This window comes from Carcharodon carcharias, chromosome 20 (assembly GCF_017639515.1).
Source record: "Carcharodon carcharias isolate sCarCar2 chromosome 20, sCarCar2.pri, whole genome shotgun sequence".
Taxonomy (NCBI): domain Eukaryota; kingdom Metazoa; phylum Chordata; class Chondrichthyes; order Lamniformes; family Lamnidae; genus Carcharodon; species Carcharodon carcharias.
In genome coordinates, this window is record NC_054486.1 from 50,100,017 (window position 1) to 50,117,644 (window position 17,628).

Sequence of the window (17,628 nt, forward strand, 5' to 3'; positions counted from 1 at the left end):
GGTCAGTCTTGCTGCATTTTTGCTTCTCAATGGAATGTATTTTAGTTGAAAATTTTGAATTGTATATTTTAAATGTCCATTTACCTCCATACCTCTTAGTCTGTTTACCCAGTAGTAACCTTAGCCAATTGTCCCTTTATACCTATTTAAATGTCCTTGTTTAAGTTTTACTTGTTCATGATTGGAGTATTTTACTTTCAAATATAACCTGGAGATCAGTGGTATTGTGATCACTATTTCTCAGTGGATCTCTTTTTGCGACATTACTAATTAGCCCTGCTTCATTGCATAATACTAGATCTAAGATAGCTTTATACCTAGGTGGTTCCTTAATGTATTATTCCAGGAAGCTGTTATGAAAACATTCAACAAGCTCATCTTCTAGACCAGTCTTGCCAATCAGACCATGAACTCTTCCCTCTATCTACACCCCTTTTTATCCCTTTTTTCAAAATTCATTTTTATTTTTTATCCACTTATTTTTATATTCATTCATTTATTAATTGTTTTATCCCTTTTTTATACCCCCTTTTTATCCCATTTCGAGCCCCCTTTTGCCCCCAACACCTCACCCACCCCACCCCCACAAGGGCCATCTATTACTTGTTCATGTTCTTTTCAGAGTGCTTACCATTGTCCTGCTATTATCACAATCTACTTCCTTATCTTAATGCTGCTATCAGCACTTTTTTTTAGCCCTTACCACTCCCTTTGTCCTTTTGTTCATGACATCTTTGTCAACTTCTCCTTTGCCCTCACCTATCGCTGGCCTCCTATCCAGCTTCACCTGCTCCACCCCCCTTAAACAATATAAAATTCATCACATTTCTACTTCTCTGTAGCTCTGAAGAAGGGTCATACGGACTCGAAATGTCAACTCTGTTTCTCTCTCCGCAGATGCTGTCAGACCTGAGTTTTTGGAGCATTTTCTGTTTTTGTTTCAGATTTCCAGCGTCCACAGTATTTTGCTTTTATTTTGCCAATTTGATTGTCGAAATCTATGGGAAGATTAAAGTCACTCACAATCCTTTGTTACAAGCTCCAATAATTTCTTGTTTAATGCTCTGCCCAAAAGTATAACCACTGTTAGGGGTCTATAACCTATCCCACCAGTGTTTTCTGACTCTTGCTATTCCTAATTTCTACCCATACCTCATATCATCCTTTTCTAACAAAGCTACCCCTCCTCCTTTGCCATTCTGTCTATTTTTCTGAAATATTGTGTAGTCTGGAGTGTTTATTTCACCTTTGTAACCATGTCTCTGTTATGGCGATTGGATCTAAATCTCTCTTTGTGCCATGAGCTCAGCCTTTTTTTATTCGTTCATGGGATGTGGTGTCACTGGCTAGGCCAACATTTATTGCCCATCTCTCATTGTACTTGAGAAGGTGATGCTGAGCTGCTGCCTTGAACCATTGCAGGCTATATGGCATTGGTACACTCACAATGCTGTTAGGGAGGGAATTTCAGGATTTTGACCCAGCGACAGTGAAGGAATGGCAATATAGTTCCAAGTCAGGATGGCGAGTGGCTTGGAGGGGAGCTTCCAGGTGGTGGTGTTCCCATGTGTTGGCTGCCCTTGTCCTTCTAGATGGTAGTGGTTGTGGGTTTTGGAACGTGCTGTCTAAGCAGGCTTGGTGAGTTGCTGCAGTGCACCTTATAGATGCTAGACACTGCTGCCACTGTGCGCTGGTGTTGGAGGCAATGAATGTTTGTGGATGGGGTGCCAATCAAATGGGTTGCTTTGTCCTGGATGACGTCAACCTTCTTGAGTGTTGTTGGAGCTGCACTCATCCAGATAAATGGAGAGTATTCCTTCACACTCCTGACTTGTGTGTTGTAGATGGGACAGGCTTTGGGGAATCAGGAGGTGAGTTACTCGTCCTGTTGCAGATGCTTTCTGCATTCAAATAAAGAGCCTTTAATTTCATTTTTTTTACATCTATCCGCTGCAATGAAATTATTTGCTAATATACAATTTTTGTTAAACTCTCCGTTCCTTCCTGTCCCACTCTGCTTCTCTTTACCCACATTGCTATTCCGTTCTGATACCTCAACTTTTCCCTTTAGATTTCTAAATTTTCCTTCAATCGAACCCTCTTCCCCACACCACACTGCCACCCTCTTTCCCCCCCACCGCCCCCATTAATTTAAAGCCCAGCCCACACCCCTAGTTATATGATTGGGCAGGACACTGGACCCGCCCAATTTAAGTGGAGCCCTTGTCAACAGAATAGCTCACTCTTCCCTGAGCACTGGTGCCAGTGCCCCATGTTTGAAAACTCCTTCCCGTACTCTTTGAGTTACTCATTTAACTCTATAACCTGCTTGACTCTATGTGGCCCAGGTAACATTCCAAAGAACACCTTTGATGTTCTTTTTAATTTGGATCCTAACTCCTCAAAATTCTCTTGGGTAGAACCAAAAATGACGTTCTGCTCTGTCATTGGTTCCCACGTGGACCACGATAACTGGATCCTTCCCCTTCCACATCAAGCCCCTCTCCAATGACAAGTGGATGCCCCTAATCCTGGGCCCGGGCAGGCAGCACAACCTTTTGGGGCTCCCAGTCACGGTTGCAGAGAACAGTATCTATCCCCCTGACTATGCTGTCTCCTATCACTACCACTTTCCTCTTCACTCCCCCCACTTGAATGGCATCTTTCATCATGGTGCCAAGGCCACTCATCCATCTTGCAGTCCTTTTCCTCATTCACGCAGGTGTTAAACACCTCATGCCTGTTGAACAAAGTCAGGCGCTGAGGCTTCTCCATTCTACATGCTGATTTCCTCCTACCACCCGACTCACAGTCAGACCCTCCTGTCCCTGACCATTGCCCAACTCTAAAGTTCTGCCTAACCTAAGAGCTATGGCGGCCTCCTGGAACAGTGTCCAGGTAACTCACCCCTTCCCTGATGCCCCACAATGTCCACAATTCAGTCTCCATCCCCGTAACTCTGAGCCGAAGTTGCTTAAGCTGCAGACACTTACTGGAGATATGGTTGTCCGGGATTGCAATGCATTCCACATATCCTCACATACCGTAGCCATGACACAACATCAGTCTTGCCATCTCTGTCCAGCCTTATTTAAGGGGAAATCATGCCTGATAAATTTATTAGAATTCTTTGAGGAGTTAATTAGGATAGATAAAGGGGAACCAGTAAATGTAATATATTTGGATTTCCAAAAGGCATTTGATAAGGTACTGCAGATAAGGCTACTTAATAAGATAAAAGCCTGTGGTGTTGGGGGTAGTATATTAGCATGGATAGAGGATTGGCTAACTAATAGGAGACAGAGAGTTAGGATAAGGGGGCATTTTCAGATGGCAATCTGTAACTACTGGAGTGCCACAGGGATCAGTGCTGGGGCCTCAATTATTTACAATATATATTAATGATATATTAAGGAAGTGAATGTACTATCGCCAAATTTGCAGATAATACAAAAATAGGTGGGAAGGTAAGTGGTGAGGATGACACAAAGAGCCTACAGAGGGATATAGATAGGTTAAGTGAGTGGGCAAAAAAGTGGCAGATGGAATATAATGTGGAGAAAATATGAGGTTATGCACTTTGGCCGGAAGAATAGAGGAGCTGAATATTATTTTAATGGAGAAAGACTGCAGAATGCTGCAGCACAAAAGGTTTGGGAGTCCTTGTGCATGAATCCCAAAAAGCTAGCATACAAGTTCAATGGGTAATAAGGAAGCCAGATGGAATGCTGGCATTTACTTCAACAGGAATGGAGTATAAAAATAAGGAAGTCTTGCTAAAACTATACATGGTATCAGTTAGACCACACCTAGAATACTATGAACAGCTTTGGTCCCCTTATCTAAGGAAAGATATACTGGTATTGGAAGCAGTCTAGGGAAGGTTCACTAGGCTGATTTTGGGTATGGAGGGATTTTCTTATGAGGAGAGGGTTGAGTAGGTTGGGCCTGTTCTCACTGGAGTTTAGGAGAATGAGAGGCAACCTTATTGAAACATATAAGATTCTTAGGAAGCTTGACAGGGTAGATGCTGAGGGATTATTTCCTCTTGTGGGAGAGTCTAGGACCAGAGGGCATAATCTGAGTAAGGGGTCACCCATTTAAGACAGATGAGGAATTTCTACTCTGAGGATAGTTAATCTGTGGAATTCTTTACCGCAGAGGGCTGTAGAAGCTGGGCCATTAAATATATTCAAGGCTGAGATAGATTTTTAATCAGTAAGGGAATCGAGGTTTCTGGGGAAGAGGCAGGAAAGTGGAGTTGAGGATTATCAGATCAACCATGATCTCATTGGCTGGCGGAGCAAATTCGATGGGCTGAATAGCCCACTTCTGTTCCTACATCTTATGGCCTAATTAGTCAATTGGTTAGTAATTTACACAGATAACATAATAGAAAGTTGCACTTACCAGACAGAGGAAGAAAACTCTCCAACAGGTGGAGGCTGAAATTAATTAGAAAATGTTGCACCTCTTTACCTCTCTGCACCAAACTCTGTGTACATCTCACTCTGGCAAAGCCCCATTTCCATGCAGTTTGAAGAACCTGCCTGCCTATATAGAGCTTCAGATGAGTCACTAGCTAGTTTAGCTTCCTGCTACTGCAATTAACACCTGTTGAACCAACTAACTTCATCTGATTGACACATAACTGCCATTACCATTCAGCTCCTTGTTTAACCAGGCTCTTCAACCCATTTGAAGCTTAAAAGTTCTATGTCAGAGCCTGACTCTTAATCTAAATTGAAACTTGAGAAAAAACTTACCAGAACTCACCACCTGAACCGAATTCCCAACTACACACTGTCTACATCTCACTCTGGAATAGTCTCCTATCCGTGTGTCCCCTTAAGAAAGAAATAACGGCCTTCGAAACCATACAGAGTAGATTTATCAGGTGCTAATGTGGAGAGGTGGAAAAATTAGAGCTGTTATTCTTAGAACTGGAAAGGTTATGAGATGACCTATTATAGGCTTTAAGATGAGCAGTTTTGCCAAAGTAGATATTGAAAAACCATTCCTTCTGCTGAGTCGGTCAAGTACCAGGTCATAAATTTAAAATAATTGGCAAAAGATCTAGAAGGGAGATGAGAATTATTTTCACCCAAGTTAATGAGATCTAGATCAATATACCTGAAAAGGTGGTGAAAGCTAATTCCATAGATAACTTTGAAAGGTATTTGGATAGGGATTTCAGGATGAGCATCTTACAGGGCTACAGACATAAAGCATGACCATGGGACTCAGAATGACTACTGTTCTGTGGGCATAAACATAACTGCTATTCCAGAAGCCAGCACAGCATGATAGGTCAAATGGCCTCCTCCTGTTTTATAAGTTCCTGTGATTCTATGAAATGAGGAAACTAGAAACCTCTGATTCTAAGTGGTCCGCACTGTCTGTGGAAGCTCTGCATCAGATATCCTCTCCTCCTGAAAATTATTTTACTTGCTGTACCACAAAGGAAAGATTTACAATCTCAATTTGGCATTCTGCCCTAGGCAACCTTCAGCTGATGGCCTGATTATTGAAAGGAACAGATGGAGTGCCCAAGGGCTACTATAACTGCAGGTGTTTGACATCATTATGGGTTTTAAGCCTGCTACTCAGATCTATAATAACAAATGGAAAAATTGAAATGAAGTATGCGGACAAGCAGGAAAGCCCTGCCTCCTGAGTATTTTAGTCTATTTACACATAATAGTGAATCAGGAACTTAGTTCCATCATTGTGCATATAGAAGGTATAATCTGCCTTGTTTTCCTTTTTATTAAGAGCAGGTAATTCAGAGACACAATTCAAAGTCATTTCTGAAGAGAACCTGAATAATCACTACACTAAATTATACCGGAAAACATGATTAACCATAATTGATACAAACTGCTTGTGTGAAAAACTCATCCTGATGGATTTACTGTCATAAGAAGTCTAAGTGAATTGTATACGTAGTCACTGATTTTCACATTTATTGTAGACTGTGGCATTTCCATAATCATAAGCAAAATTCTTGCTATCAACAGTTTTCCTTACTCAACACAAGTATGGAATAGGGAACTGATACCTTATATTTGTATCAGGAGATAAGACGTTCAAATCCATGTAGCAGTTAAACTTGTTTTTTTGTTTAATTGAATTAGTTATTGTGCTGCATGTAATATTGCTATGAGATATTGAAGAATGATCCCAGTTGTGAAAAGCAGCCCTGTCTCAATTTTGAAAATTCCAATTACAAGTAGGATATTATGGGCTTGAGGAAAAGCACTCAAAATATTGTCCCTTTACACCTAAGACTTCTCTCTCACTTCATTCCGTAGCTTATTCTGCAATATGTTTGCAGTTCTTCTGTCCTGTTATCAACGGCAAATTTGCCTGATTCATCTGGAGCAGTTCTCAGCAGTGCCTTATGACACCTATTTCCACTTTTATAACATCGCTCGATTCCACTCCTGTCTCAGCTCACTTGCTGCTGAAACACTCATCCAAGCCCTTGTTAGTTCTAGACTTGGCTATTCAACACACTCCTGGCCAGCCTCTTATGCTCTATCCTACATAAAGTTCAGGTCTTTCAAAAATCTGCTACACATGTCCTAACTCAACTCCAAGACCCTGTTCACCCGTCACCCTGGTGTTTGCTGACCTACTTTGGTTCCTGATTAAGCAATGCCTAAACTTTAAAATTTTCATCTTGTTTTAAATTCCTCTATGTCCTTGCGCTTCCCTATCTCTGTGAGCTTCTCCAGCCCTGCAACCGTTAGAGATATCTGTACCCCTCCAATTCCGGCCTCATGAACCCCTCTGATTTTGATTTTAATCACTCCACCATTGGCAGTTGTGCCTTCAGTTGCCAAAACCTAAGCTCTGGAATTTCTTTCCCAAACCTGTCTGCCTCTTTACCTCTCTTTCCTCCTTTAAGATACTGCTTAAAACCTCCCTCTTTGATAAAATTTTTCATCATCTGCCCTAACCTTTCTTTGTGGCTTGGTGTCAAATTTTGTTTGTTCATGCTCCTGTTAATCGCCTTGACTCCTCTTACAATGTTAAGCAGTATATAAATCCAAGCTGCTATTTGTTTTCTTTTGAAGATTTCAAAGCAGCACAGTAAAACTCTGAAAAGTTTCTCAATGGATACTATCACTGTATTGTTAAGAAATTGGAGTAAAGGATCAGGAGTGACTCCTACAATACTACAACACCTTGCAATTATATAGCATCTTTAAAATATTCATAGGTTCCAAAGTGTTTCACAGAGCAAAAACAGTTAATGAACAGTGAAAGGAGAAGAGCTAAGGGAGGTGGACTGAAGGCAGGTTTAATGTGCGAGGATTGGAAGAGGCTTTTAAAAGAGGAGAGAGGAGCAAAGTGGTAGGTTTTCGGGAGGATCCAAGAGGCAGCTGGAACTTCTATGACAAAAAGCATGGGAAGGGAGAAGGCAAAATGAGGCTAGGGTAAGATGAGCAGGCACTGGTATCTAGGGCTGGAAGAGCTACAAAGCCATGGAGCAAAAAAAGCTAAGTGGAAATTGTAGGCAAGCCCAGGGATTTTGAATTTGTAGCATTGGGTAAGTGAGGCATTAGAATTTGGCAAAGCCCAAAAGTGATGGGGCAATGAGACTTGGGATAGCAAGCAGCAGTTGCCTTCTCCTCAGCCACGCGCCATTCCACAGGACAGAGGAGATGAGCACAGCTCAAAGGTGACAAGACCCCAAAACAGGGTTTAAAGGCTCATGTGTCTTGACAGGTGAACACTACTCCTTCGGGAAGTTCAGGCTTTCATGGCAGGTTGTTATTGATATCTACACCCACATGAAACAAGACCACCTTTCCAATAGACCAGGTAGGCATGCATTACCATTGGTCCTTAAGAGCTATCACTGGAGTGCCACACCCTGGTTCTCTGCCTCTCCCTGGAGTTCTGCACTTTCTCCTGTAAAGAGAGAAAGCAGAGAACTATGTGTGAGAAATAGATTAAATGGAGAGGAGGAAGGGATATTAGTGGAGAGTAACAGAGCCATTACTGTGTTACAAAGCATATTCATCTAAGGAGCGATGTGCAGGAGAATGCTGGAAAAGTCAGTGTGTGGAGCTTGGCACCTCAAAAGTGTTATGCCACTCATTTTTCCTGCCCTCCTAAGGCTCTGGATCCTCTTGGTGCACTGTTTCCAGGTTCGAGGGGCCACATTCCTGCTGTTCACTTCCTTGGCTGCCTGGTTTGAGAGGCTTACCTTTTCACCCCATCTTTTGCAAACTTCAGTCCCTAAGATCCCACACCAGGACCTCCAGCTAAGAATCAGAGACCTGTGGTTTGAGAGGTAGGGACTGGGAGGGTGGTGAGTGGTGGGGGGAGTTGGGGTGTTTGGGTGATTGTCTGGGGAAGCGTTCCCAAGTCTCTCATTCCTGGAGTTGCTGAAGCCTTAGGAACAAATGTACTGTTCAGCCATTCTGGCCTGTACAGATCCCTTTGATTGGAATTCTTGCCTTTCACAAATGTGGTGTCAACTCACCCATGCTTTTTGATTGGCCAGGAAGCCTGGAAGTGGAATGTTAATGCAGTGGCTATGTTAAAAGACCCACAGTAAAGCCCACTTCAATTACAAATGGAATCCCCAGTTGCATGTAGGTCTGTTGTGTTACGATTCTGCCCTTAGTGTGGAATAGGACGTAGGAAATGTTATTTTGGGCAAATTGACATTTATACTCTGGAGCATGGTCATTGAAAGTAGCAGAGCCTAGAAGTGATAGTCTGCCTTGGAACTTGGGCACTTAGTCTAAGGGAGTAATTTCCTCTTCCTGATCCATAAATTTCTCTTTTTAATAAATTTAAGTGGTCCTCTTACTTTGTGTTCATAGACTAACTCAAAGGGACAAAACCTGTTGATTCATTAAGTGCATCCCTAATTGCAAACAGTAAAAATGACAATCTTCTCTCCCAATCCTCTGGTTATTCAAGGCTTTGATCATCATGTTTAAGATTTGATGGCATTTTCAAATGTCCATTGCAATTGTAGGCAATATGCAGTTGATCTAAGTTGTTTTATTCCTAACCTGCACATAGTTTTCTGGAATACATGTGACATAAAATTTGATCCTGGGTCAGATTGAACCTATTTGGGTAATTCATTCCGAGTGAAAAACTGAATTGACCCTTCAATTACCCTCTTTGCAATAATCTTTCTTAAAGGAATAGCCTCTGGGATCCTTGTAGACAAATCCATGGTAGATAAAAATATTGATACCCCATCTGGTTTTAGGTAAAGGTCCCACACAATTTACTAGAACCCTACCAAACAATTCATCGAAAGAGGGTGTTGGGATCACTGGAGTTGATTTAATTGACAGCTGAGGTTTTCTAACCATTTGCTATGTGTGACATGTCTTTTAGGCGTCAACCACATTCCTATGCAATCCTGGCCAGTAAAAACATTTCATTATTTTAGCCTGATGCTGGGATTTTCTGGCCCCACCATGGCAGGTTCCTCTGCAGCAGAGGCGGAGAGCTATTCAGATCTCAATTGACTTCAGCAGGACCAGAAGATCCTGCCGGCGGGAGGGGCTGGAAAATCCCACCTTGAGTCTTTCCTATTCCGGGCAGGTCATTTAGGAATCTCGTGCAATTTTTAAAATTTCTCTGCATTGACCAGGGGAGACAACAATTTGATGAACTGTGGTCCATTCCTCATCCACTGATCTTTTGAGGAGGTCTCCATTTCTTCATTAATATATTTTTTCAGGTAGTAACATTCAGGAGCCTTTTCTGATTCTTCCTTAGAATATAATGTCTGCAATAATCCTTGCAAACCAGGATCAATCCACTGGGCTACAATTAAAGATGATCAACTAAATAAGTCAGCCTCATTCTTTAAGGTTTATATTCTCATCCAAGTTTCCCAAAAAAAGCCCTGGCGAGCCAAACACCTGAATCCTTCAAACCTGGAACTCCCTCCCTAACAGTACTGTGGGTATACCCACACCACATGAACTGCAACGGTTCAAGAAGGCAGCTCACCACCACCTTCTCAAGGGCAATTAGGAATGGACAATAAATGCTGGCCTAGCCAGCAAAGCCCACATCCCTTGAATGAATTAGGAAAAGGCAAACTAGGAACAAGTCCACTGTAATGCCTCTGTACTAAGTTATTTTGTACCTTTAATATACCACCGATCAGTACCTTTCCAATCACTAGACGATCTGGAAGATAAATCATATCATCAGCCACCATCAATGATTGAACTGATCCATTATCACTCAAAATATTTATTTTGTTAGAGTAAGGAACTGCTTCTCCTTTAGGAACAAAACTTTTATAACCTTCTGTAACCTGACTCATTTCATCAGTACATAAGGCAGAATCTCCCTGATTATACTGGCCAATTACATCCACCACTGTAGTGGGTTCTGAGGGAACACTTTGCAACTGTACCATTGCCATGGTTTTATTACCTCTTTTATTGACAGTCTTCTGAAGACTCCTTAGATATTCATACTACTGCAACTTGTTTTCCTTTAAGCTTCCAACAGTTTGCTTTTACATGCCCCATCTTACAATAATAAAAACATATGGATTTCATTATCACTTTTATTTTTGCTACCATCATTCTTATTGTCGATATCATCATTCTTATGAACCATAACAGCCTCAGCCTTTCCCTTAAAGCCAGAATATTTTCCAAATTTGATTCCTCATCTTTCTTATGGGTTCATAAATAGAGATTTAAAGCTCCCTAGCTGTTTGTAAAATATCACCCATTGACTAAAACTGTAATTTCCCTTATTTTGGAAACTTTGCCGCCCTCCACATGAGACCTAATAGCTACTGTAATTCTGTTGCTAAATCCTTCTAGGATTGTGACTTTCTTCCCATTTTCAAAAGTCTCGTAATTTCATTGAATGATATCATCAGTCCCACAACACCTCTTTCTCTGTAGCATATTCCACTAATGCCTGGTTCCTTTTTTCCTGACAGTCCAATGTCTTAAGCTGGTTACCGAGGTGTATCAGTTATGTGCATTAAGTACCACATTGTTAATAGTCGCATAATCGGAAAAATGCTCTTCTGAAAGACTTGAATAAACATTAATTGCCTTGCCTACCAAAATGTTTTGCAAAATCAAGCCCATGTCTCCTTGGGCCACCGTAGCTGTGTAGCTGTCATCTCAAATGAGGTAGAATATCTTTCAACCCCATTTTAAGTAAATTTAGACACTAGGCGAAAATCCTTCACCGAATCAAAATTGAATTGGATTCGAACCACCAGTTCTTCCTTCACCAAGTGAATGAAGCCTTTTTCTATCTACCAAATATTCTGATGACTTTTCTCTTTGAAAGTTTGGGCGGAATTGTCCCAGATTCGCACTAAGTGCCGGTATCAGGCAGTAAAAAGGATGTTTTACCCACTGGACACAATGGTGGGTTTTCAAGCCATGTCATCCCAATCCCGCCTCATCAATCATGCATTCCTGGGAGAAACATCGTTTGCTGGCGGGCGGCATCCGATTTGCTGACCCATGTTGCCACTTCGTCGCTTCCTCACACCAGGCGCCATATTTAAAGTGTAGCCGCGCACACACTTCTCAGTGCTTCCAGCTCACGACTGCTGCACAAAAGGAAAGGCCCAGAAAGGCAAGAAGATTGCAGCTCTCTGATTCAGTGATGCATCCCTGGAATGCCTTTTGGACGCTTGGGAGGCAGTGGCAGTGGTGGTCAGTGCCAACGTTGCCCACGAGAGATCGGCCATCCAGTACAGTAAGAGGATGAATGATCTCATCTGTGCCGCCAGAGTTAGTCAACCATCTCATCACTCTCAATTCTCACACTCACAAGCCCCTCACACATTCACTGGCATCTCACTCATTGCTAACTCAAGGGGCATTACTCACTCACACACTCTCTCGTCTCCTGGCCTCATCTCCTTTGGACATCGCCTCCTCATCCTGCGCATGGCTCCACTCAGCACACACACGCACATCTGGCATCCTTCTCATTTGGCCAATCATACACCTTGCTCTCTCACTCTTCATCTGTCTTTATGCAGGGCAAGATCACGCACAGTAAAAGGGAGAGGCCCCAGACCGAGGGTGGAGTGCCAGACATCAAGGTCCTCACTCCCTTCAAAGACCGTGTGTTAGAGCTGGCCGGAGAGGACGTGGATCATTCTGCGGCGATGGCGAGGTCAGCACCAAGCATCCAAGTGAGGATCATGCACCAGATCATCCCTCTGGCAACTCAACTGTGAGTCCACTGTTCTGTGTACCGCGACAGCCATGCACTAATAATCTCCACTTCCTCTCATCGGCGCATTGACCACTTTGCCCTTAGACAACCTTGGCCCTGCCTCCAGCACCTCAGTTAAGGACCCATTGGACAGCACCCTCGAAGACCTGTCACAGTGCTCACCCACATGCTCCACCAGTGTAGTGACATACCTCAGTGGGACCCACATGTACAGCAGGCTTGGGTTCATTATCTGGTGAGCACAACGCAAAATCTGTTCCACAGTAGGCGAAGGAGGGGCACCCGAGGTCGCTGACACTCGGACGACTACTGGAGGCAAGTGATTTGATGAGTCCGAGTCAGATGATGAGCTTCTAGACTCGGTCCTCAATCAGTTCTTGGAGCTGCAGCGTAAATCACAGGAACAGCAGGAAAGAATGACAGCTGCACTCCTCAGATTGCAAGGCAAGATGGAGGAGTCCTTGCACCTTCAGTCCAAGGTGATTGCACCATCATGCCAACACACCAAAGTCAACACTGGCAGGATGGCGGCCTTGATCCAGGACATCTCTCCTGCACTGCTACACAGGCTGAATTCCAACGCTGACACCATAGTTGCCCTCCAACAGTGTGTACACAAGAGGGGTGCAGGACAGCGTGATCTCACTCCAGCTTCTTCTCAAGGAGTCAACCAGGAGCTCTTGAGCATCCATAGGGTGCAGGATCAGCAGGTGCACAACCCAGGGCCATCCACCCAGGTGACACTGGGAGTGTCCAGCCCTTCTGAATCCCGTCTTCCTATGACCCTAGCGGTTCCAGCTCCACAGGCCAAGGAGGCTGCAACTGCCACACAGCAGGACCCCAAAAGCAGGCCGCGGCCCCCCAAGTCTCGGCGTTTGAGCGGAGGCCTGCCATGGTCATCACTGACAGAGCGTATCAGTCAGCAAGCTGCCTCCACCTCTGCTGTGGATGTCGGGGGAGCACCAAGATGTAGCAGCAGGGTTAGGAAAGTTAAGAAGATGTAGTTGCACAGCCTGAGCATGGGTGTTATACATAATGTTCACTATTTTAAATAAACTCCCAAGAATTTCTTGCCTATGTCTCCTGGTTATGATGAACAGTGTTCGTGTCACTCAGATGTGGAACCTTGGACCCTGCATAAGATAAAGGCAGATGTTTCAGTCCAGGGCCTCTTCCCTGTGCTCTGTGCAGCCTTCTCAGTCATGCCTGCACCTCGATGGGACTTATCATTGCTGCCAGAATATCCTGGGTCAGTGGCACAGAGTTCCCTCATTCTCTCTGTGCGCTCTCTGCACCTTTGAGGTGCCGCTGGCCCTCCCATCTCATCAGTATCTGTGTCCGGTGACACTGTGGGCCTGAAGGATTCAGCTCATGAAGGATGCCATAGGATCGGGAGGAATTAAAGTTTCCCTATTGCATCTCCATGATGTGACCCTGTTCAGAGCGCAAGCGATCTGCCATCGGCCAGACAGGAGTCAGACATTCACATAAGCTACGAGAGGATCTATGGAGTGTCCCCGCTGCATGTCGTCGTCATCCTCCTGGAATGTAGGGACTATGGGCATTCGCTGTCTCTCCATGACAGGAGCCTTATCACAGAGGGCATGTGCGTTGCCATCAGCCAGACAGAAGTCAAATGTTCACAGATGCAATGTGAGGATCAATGGTATCTCTTTACTGCACTTCGTCATCATCCTCCAGGAATCTAGCAGCTATGAGGAGCTCCAGAGCACGCCTGTGCAATGGCCTCATCACCATCATCCTGGCCTCTGATGACTTCACCCTCATTTCCATCGACACCCTGTTTGTCTCCACCGCCCCCTTAGGCAGCTTCTCTCCCCCTTGCAGTGCTTGGTTGTGAAGGGTGCAGCAGACGATGCGTGACACCCTCTGTGGACTGCATTGCAGAGCTCCACCAGACCGGTCCAGGCATTGGAAACTCATTTTCAACATTCGGGCCATTTGCTCCACCAAAGTGCAAGTTGCAGCATGAGCCTCATTCCACCTTCTCTTTGCTGTACTCTGAGGCTGCCACACGGGCATCATCAGCCATGTCCTCTGCGGATTGCCCTTGACCCCAAGGAGACAACCCTGCAGCCTCTCTGGGTCCTGGAAGATGTCAGGGATCTGAGACCTACTGAAAATGTAGGAGTCTCCATGGGAACTGTGTACAGAACTGTAGGATGCATTTATGGTGGTCACACACCTGTTGAACATTCAGCAAGTGGAAGCCCTTGCAGTTGACATAGTTGACCACTTGTTGCCACCGAGATCTGAGCAGTCAATGGCACCAGCACCTGTGGAAAATCTGAAATCTGGGCAAACCCCAGCACCCTTGCTGCCTGGCTTTGCTGGCCCCAGGCGAAATGGACAAAGTTTTGATCCTTTGCGAAGATGGCGTCTGTGACCTCATGGATGTATTTCTGCGTGAAATCTTGTGACATCCTACAGAGGTCACCTGTGGAACCCTGAAAGGAGTCGTTGGTGTAAAAATTGAGTGCTGCAGTCACTCACAGCCACTGACTGGATGCCCTCCGTGTCCTGTGGTGCCAAATCCAGCAGTAAGTGGCATATGTAACCGACCAGCTCCCTGGACAGGTGCAGTCTTTGGTGACACTGATTCTCAGTCATCTGCAGGAATGACAAGTGCCATCTATGGACCCTGGGTCTAGCTAGGTGCTGAGCAGTGAGGGCTCGCTTTGGCTCTTCAGTGGCATGCGCGGGAGCTGCAGCCGCCCCTTCTTGAGGGTGCTGCTTCTCCCTCTTTCCAGCCAGGCTTCTTCCTCTCCACTCCCTGTAAACCATGAGGAAAACAGTTAGGTCACCAGACTCCTTGCTCCTAATGTAGTCCTCCAGCAGGATGAGAGCGAGACACATGGTTTTGCAAGGTGTACTAAGAACCTCTCTTGGTTAAGTCTGAAGGAGTCTTAACGCATCCCAGAGAATGCTGGCCACCACTTGGATGGCCTGAGCTTAGTGCGCTGCATGGTTGCCCAAAACCCCAACCCACTCCACTTGACTGATTGGCTGCAGCTTCGCCCACTAGACTGCATACTGTGCTCTCAGCTCAGGCACAGGCATTCTCCTAACCCACACTACAAGGCTACGCATTTAGCTTCAATGATGGGGGTGCCTCCACCAGTGACTGCTCCATGGCCAGCTTTCACGAGAAGATTGTACAACTTGCCCAGTTGTTCTGCAGTCCACTAAATCATTCATTAGTTTGCAATCTGTGTCAGAGGGGTGAAAAACTCTGGAGCATTTGGTGGCACTTTCATGCCTCTGTGTCACTTGATTGGGCAAATAAGCTAGAGGCCTGACTCCGAGCATGTCAACGTGGCTGCGCCTGAACTATCTCAGCTGCAGAGGAATGGTCATTTTGTACAGGGTGTCTCTAATATGTGGCTGCTTCCCTCACTACCCAACCATTCCCCCACGTACTTGTGCATGACCATCAGACCAGCTGCCTTGCACCACCCCTCCCCAACTTGCCTCACAGCGTGCTATCTTGCCCTCCACAACTCGCTGCAACGCAGTGCAGCCCTTGCCCCGACACTGCACTGTCTGCCGGCCAGGAAAAAGCTACTTGCCTGTGCCGTCGCTGAATGCACAGCGTCTCAACCCCGAAGTCAAAGGGCAACCCTCAAGGTTATTACACAATGTTAGTGTGTACTCATCTCCAAGCTCCCCTTGAAGGGCAGCTTGCCAGTTGCACACCTTATAAATGCTTTTGTGAAACACTGCCCGGATGATCCAGCATGAGGGGATGATTCCGGCGAGCAGGGCTTACAATGATATGCAGATGTATTAAAATGATAAAACAAAAACAGAATTACCTGGAAAAACTCAGGGGGTCTGGCAGCATCGGCGGAGAAGAAAAGAGTTGACGTTTCGAGTCCTCATGACCCTTCGACAGAACTTGAGTTCGAGTCCAGGAAAGAGCTGAAATATATTTCTATATTTCAGCTCTTTCCTGGACTCGAACTCAAGTTCTGTCGAAGGGTCATGAGGACTCGAAACGTCAACTCTTTTCTTCTCCGCCGATGCTGCCAGACCTGCTGAGTTTTTCCAGGTAATTCTGTTTTTGTTTTGGATTTCCAGCATCCGCAGTTTTTTTGTTTTTATCTCTGTATTAAAATGATGTTCCTTACATCTGGCGGCAGGAAACGCAGCCCACCACTGACGGGCGGAGGGGACAATTGCAAACTGGTTTCACGATGTCGTGAAACTAATTTTTGGCCTTCCCGCCATATTGTCTGCTCACGCCCACCATGGTGCCCCATCCAACAGAGATGGAAAATTCCACCATCTGTCCCTGTCTCTTTCCTCCCTTGCTGTTTTTTCTCTTTGAGCCTCTAATTCAAGTTCTTTAAGTTACATATGCCATGCTCTTGCTGCCTTTTTTCTATCTGATTTGAGTTCAAGTTGTCTCATCTGCAATTGCATTTTAACTGGCTTAGCCTCTTCCAATTCCAAATGTGTCAAAATATCCACAATTTCGGCTTTCTGAGTGCCTGGTTCATCTCCAGCTTCAATTCTCCTGCTGATTCTATTAATGTTACCTTGGTTAATTGTTGCAAAACACCCAGTGATAAATTTTCCCTCTCCAGAAAAGCCTTAGCAATTGACAAATCCATCCTGTTGTCCACTTAGTATAATAAAATTTACTGTGTATTCCTGTTAGCCTAAACCTTGGCTGATATGCCAGCACACCCATTACAGTCTGTGAATTTGCAATCCCGCTAGAGCGCTCAATTGTTATGATCTCAGCAGAGACCAATATAATGTTTATTATGACTTAATTTTTTTAGTAAATACCTGAGTTTTTGGATTCTTTAAAAAAAGATATTCTTTTACGGGGCGTGGGCTTGGCTGGCTAGGCCATCACTTATTGCCCATCACAAGCAATAGGGATGAGTAATGAATGTTGGCCTACCCAGGGACACTCTCACCCCATGAAAGAGTAAAAAAGTTGTTTTTTAGAATCTAAAAACCCATGTATTTACTAAAAGAATGAAGCCACAAGGTTCACAGTTTAAATCAAAAGTATTTTACTACACAAAAGTCAAAGAATATAAATACTAATAGCTACGCTATCTTAAGTAGTTAGTTATGCTAAAGATATTAGAAGTACAATGAACACATATACTTTAAACAGAACTTCCTACCTCAACTTTCATTCTACACCCATTTGACTTACACCCCCAAAACACAAGTCAGATATTTATCCAAAATTGGAAGATTAACTTCCTGGTCTGAGTACTGTTTCAAGGATTCGTATAAGGGCCAAGATTTCTTGGGCCTTCCGCTTACTTCTGGCAAGGTTGTCCCTTTAGATCTCCCCCAACCGTCCCACAGTTGTAGATTCCCCATTAAACACTGGAGTCGCTAGCGTCTTAA

General features: G+C 44.4%; 1 protein-coding gene across 8 annotated transcripts in view; it reads left to right on the forward strand.

Annotated features, from left to right (window-relative positions):
• ralgapa1 (Ral GTPase activating protein catalytic subunit alpha 1) overlaps nt 1-17,628 on the forward strand; it is a 337,589-nt gene that overhangs the window by 312,560 nt on the left and 7,401 nt on the right. The window contains exon 41 of one of the 8 annotated variants that reach the window (XR_005946225.1): nt 12,029-12,225. The exons of the other annotated variants lie outside the window; for them this stretch is intronic. The gene's annotated coding sequence lies outside the window, so the exon portion shown is untranslated. The remainder of the gene's footprint in view (nt 1-12,028; nt 12,226-17,628) is intronic. 8 annotated transcript variants of the gene reach the window in all.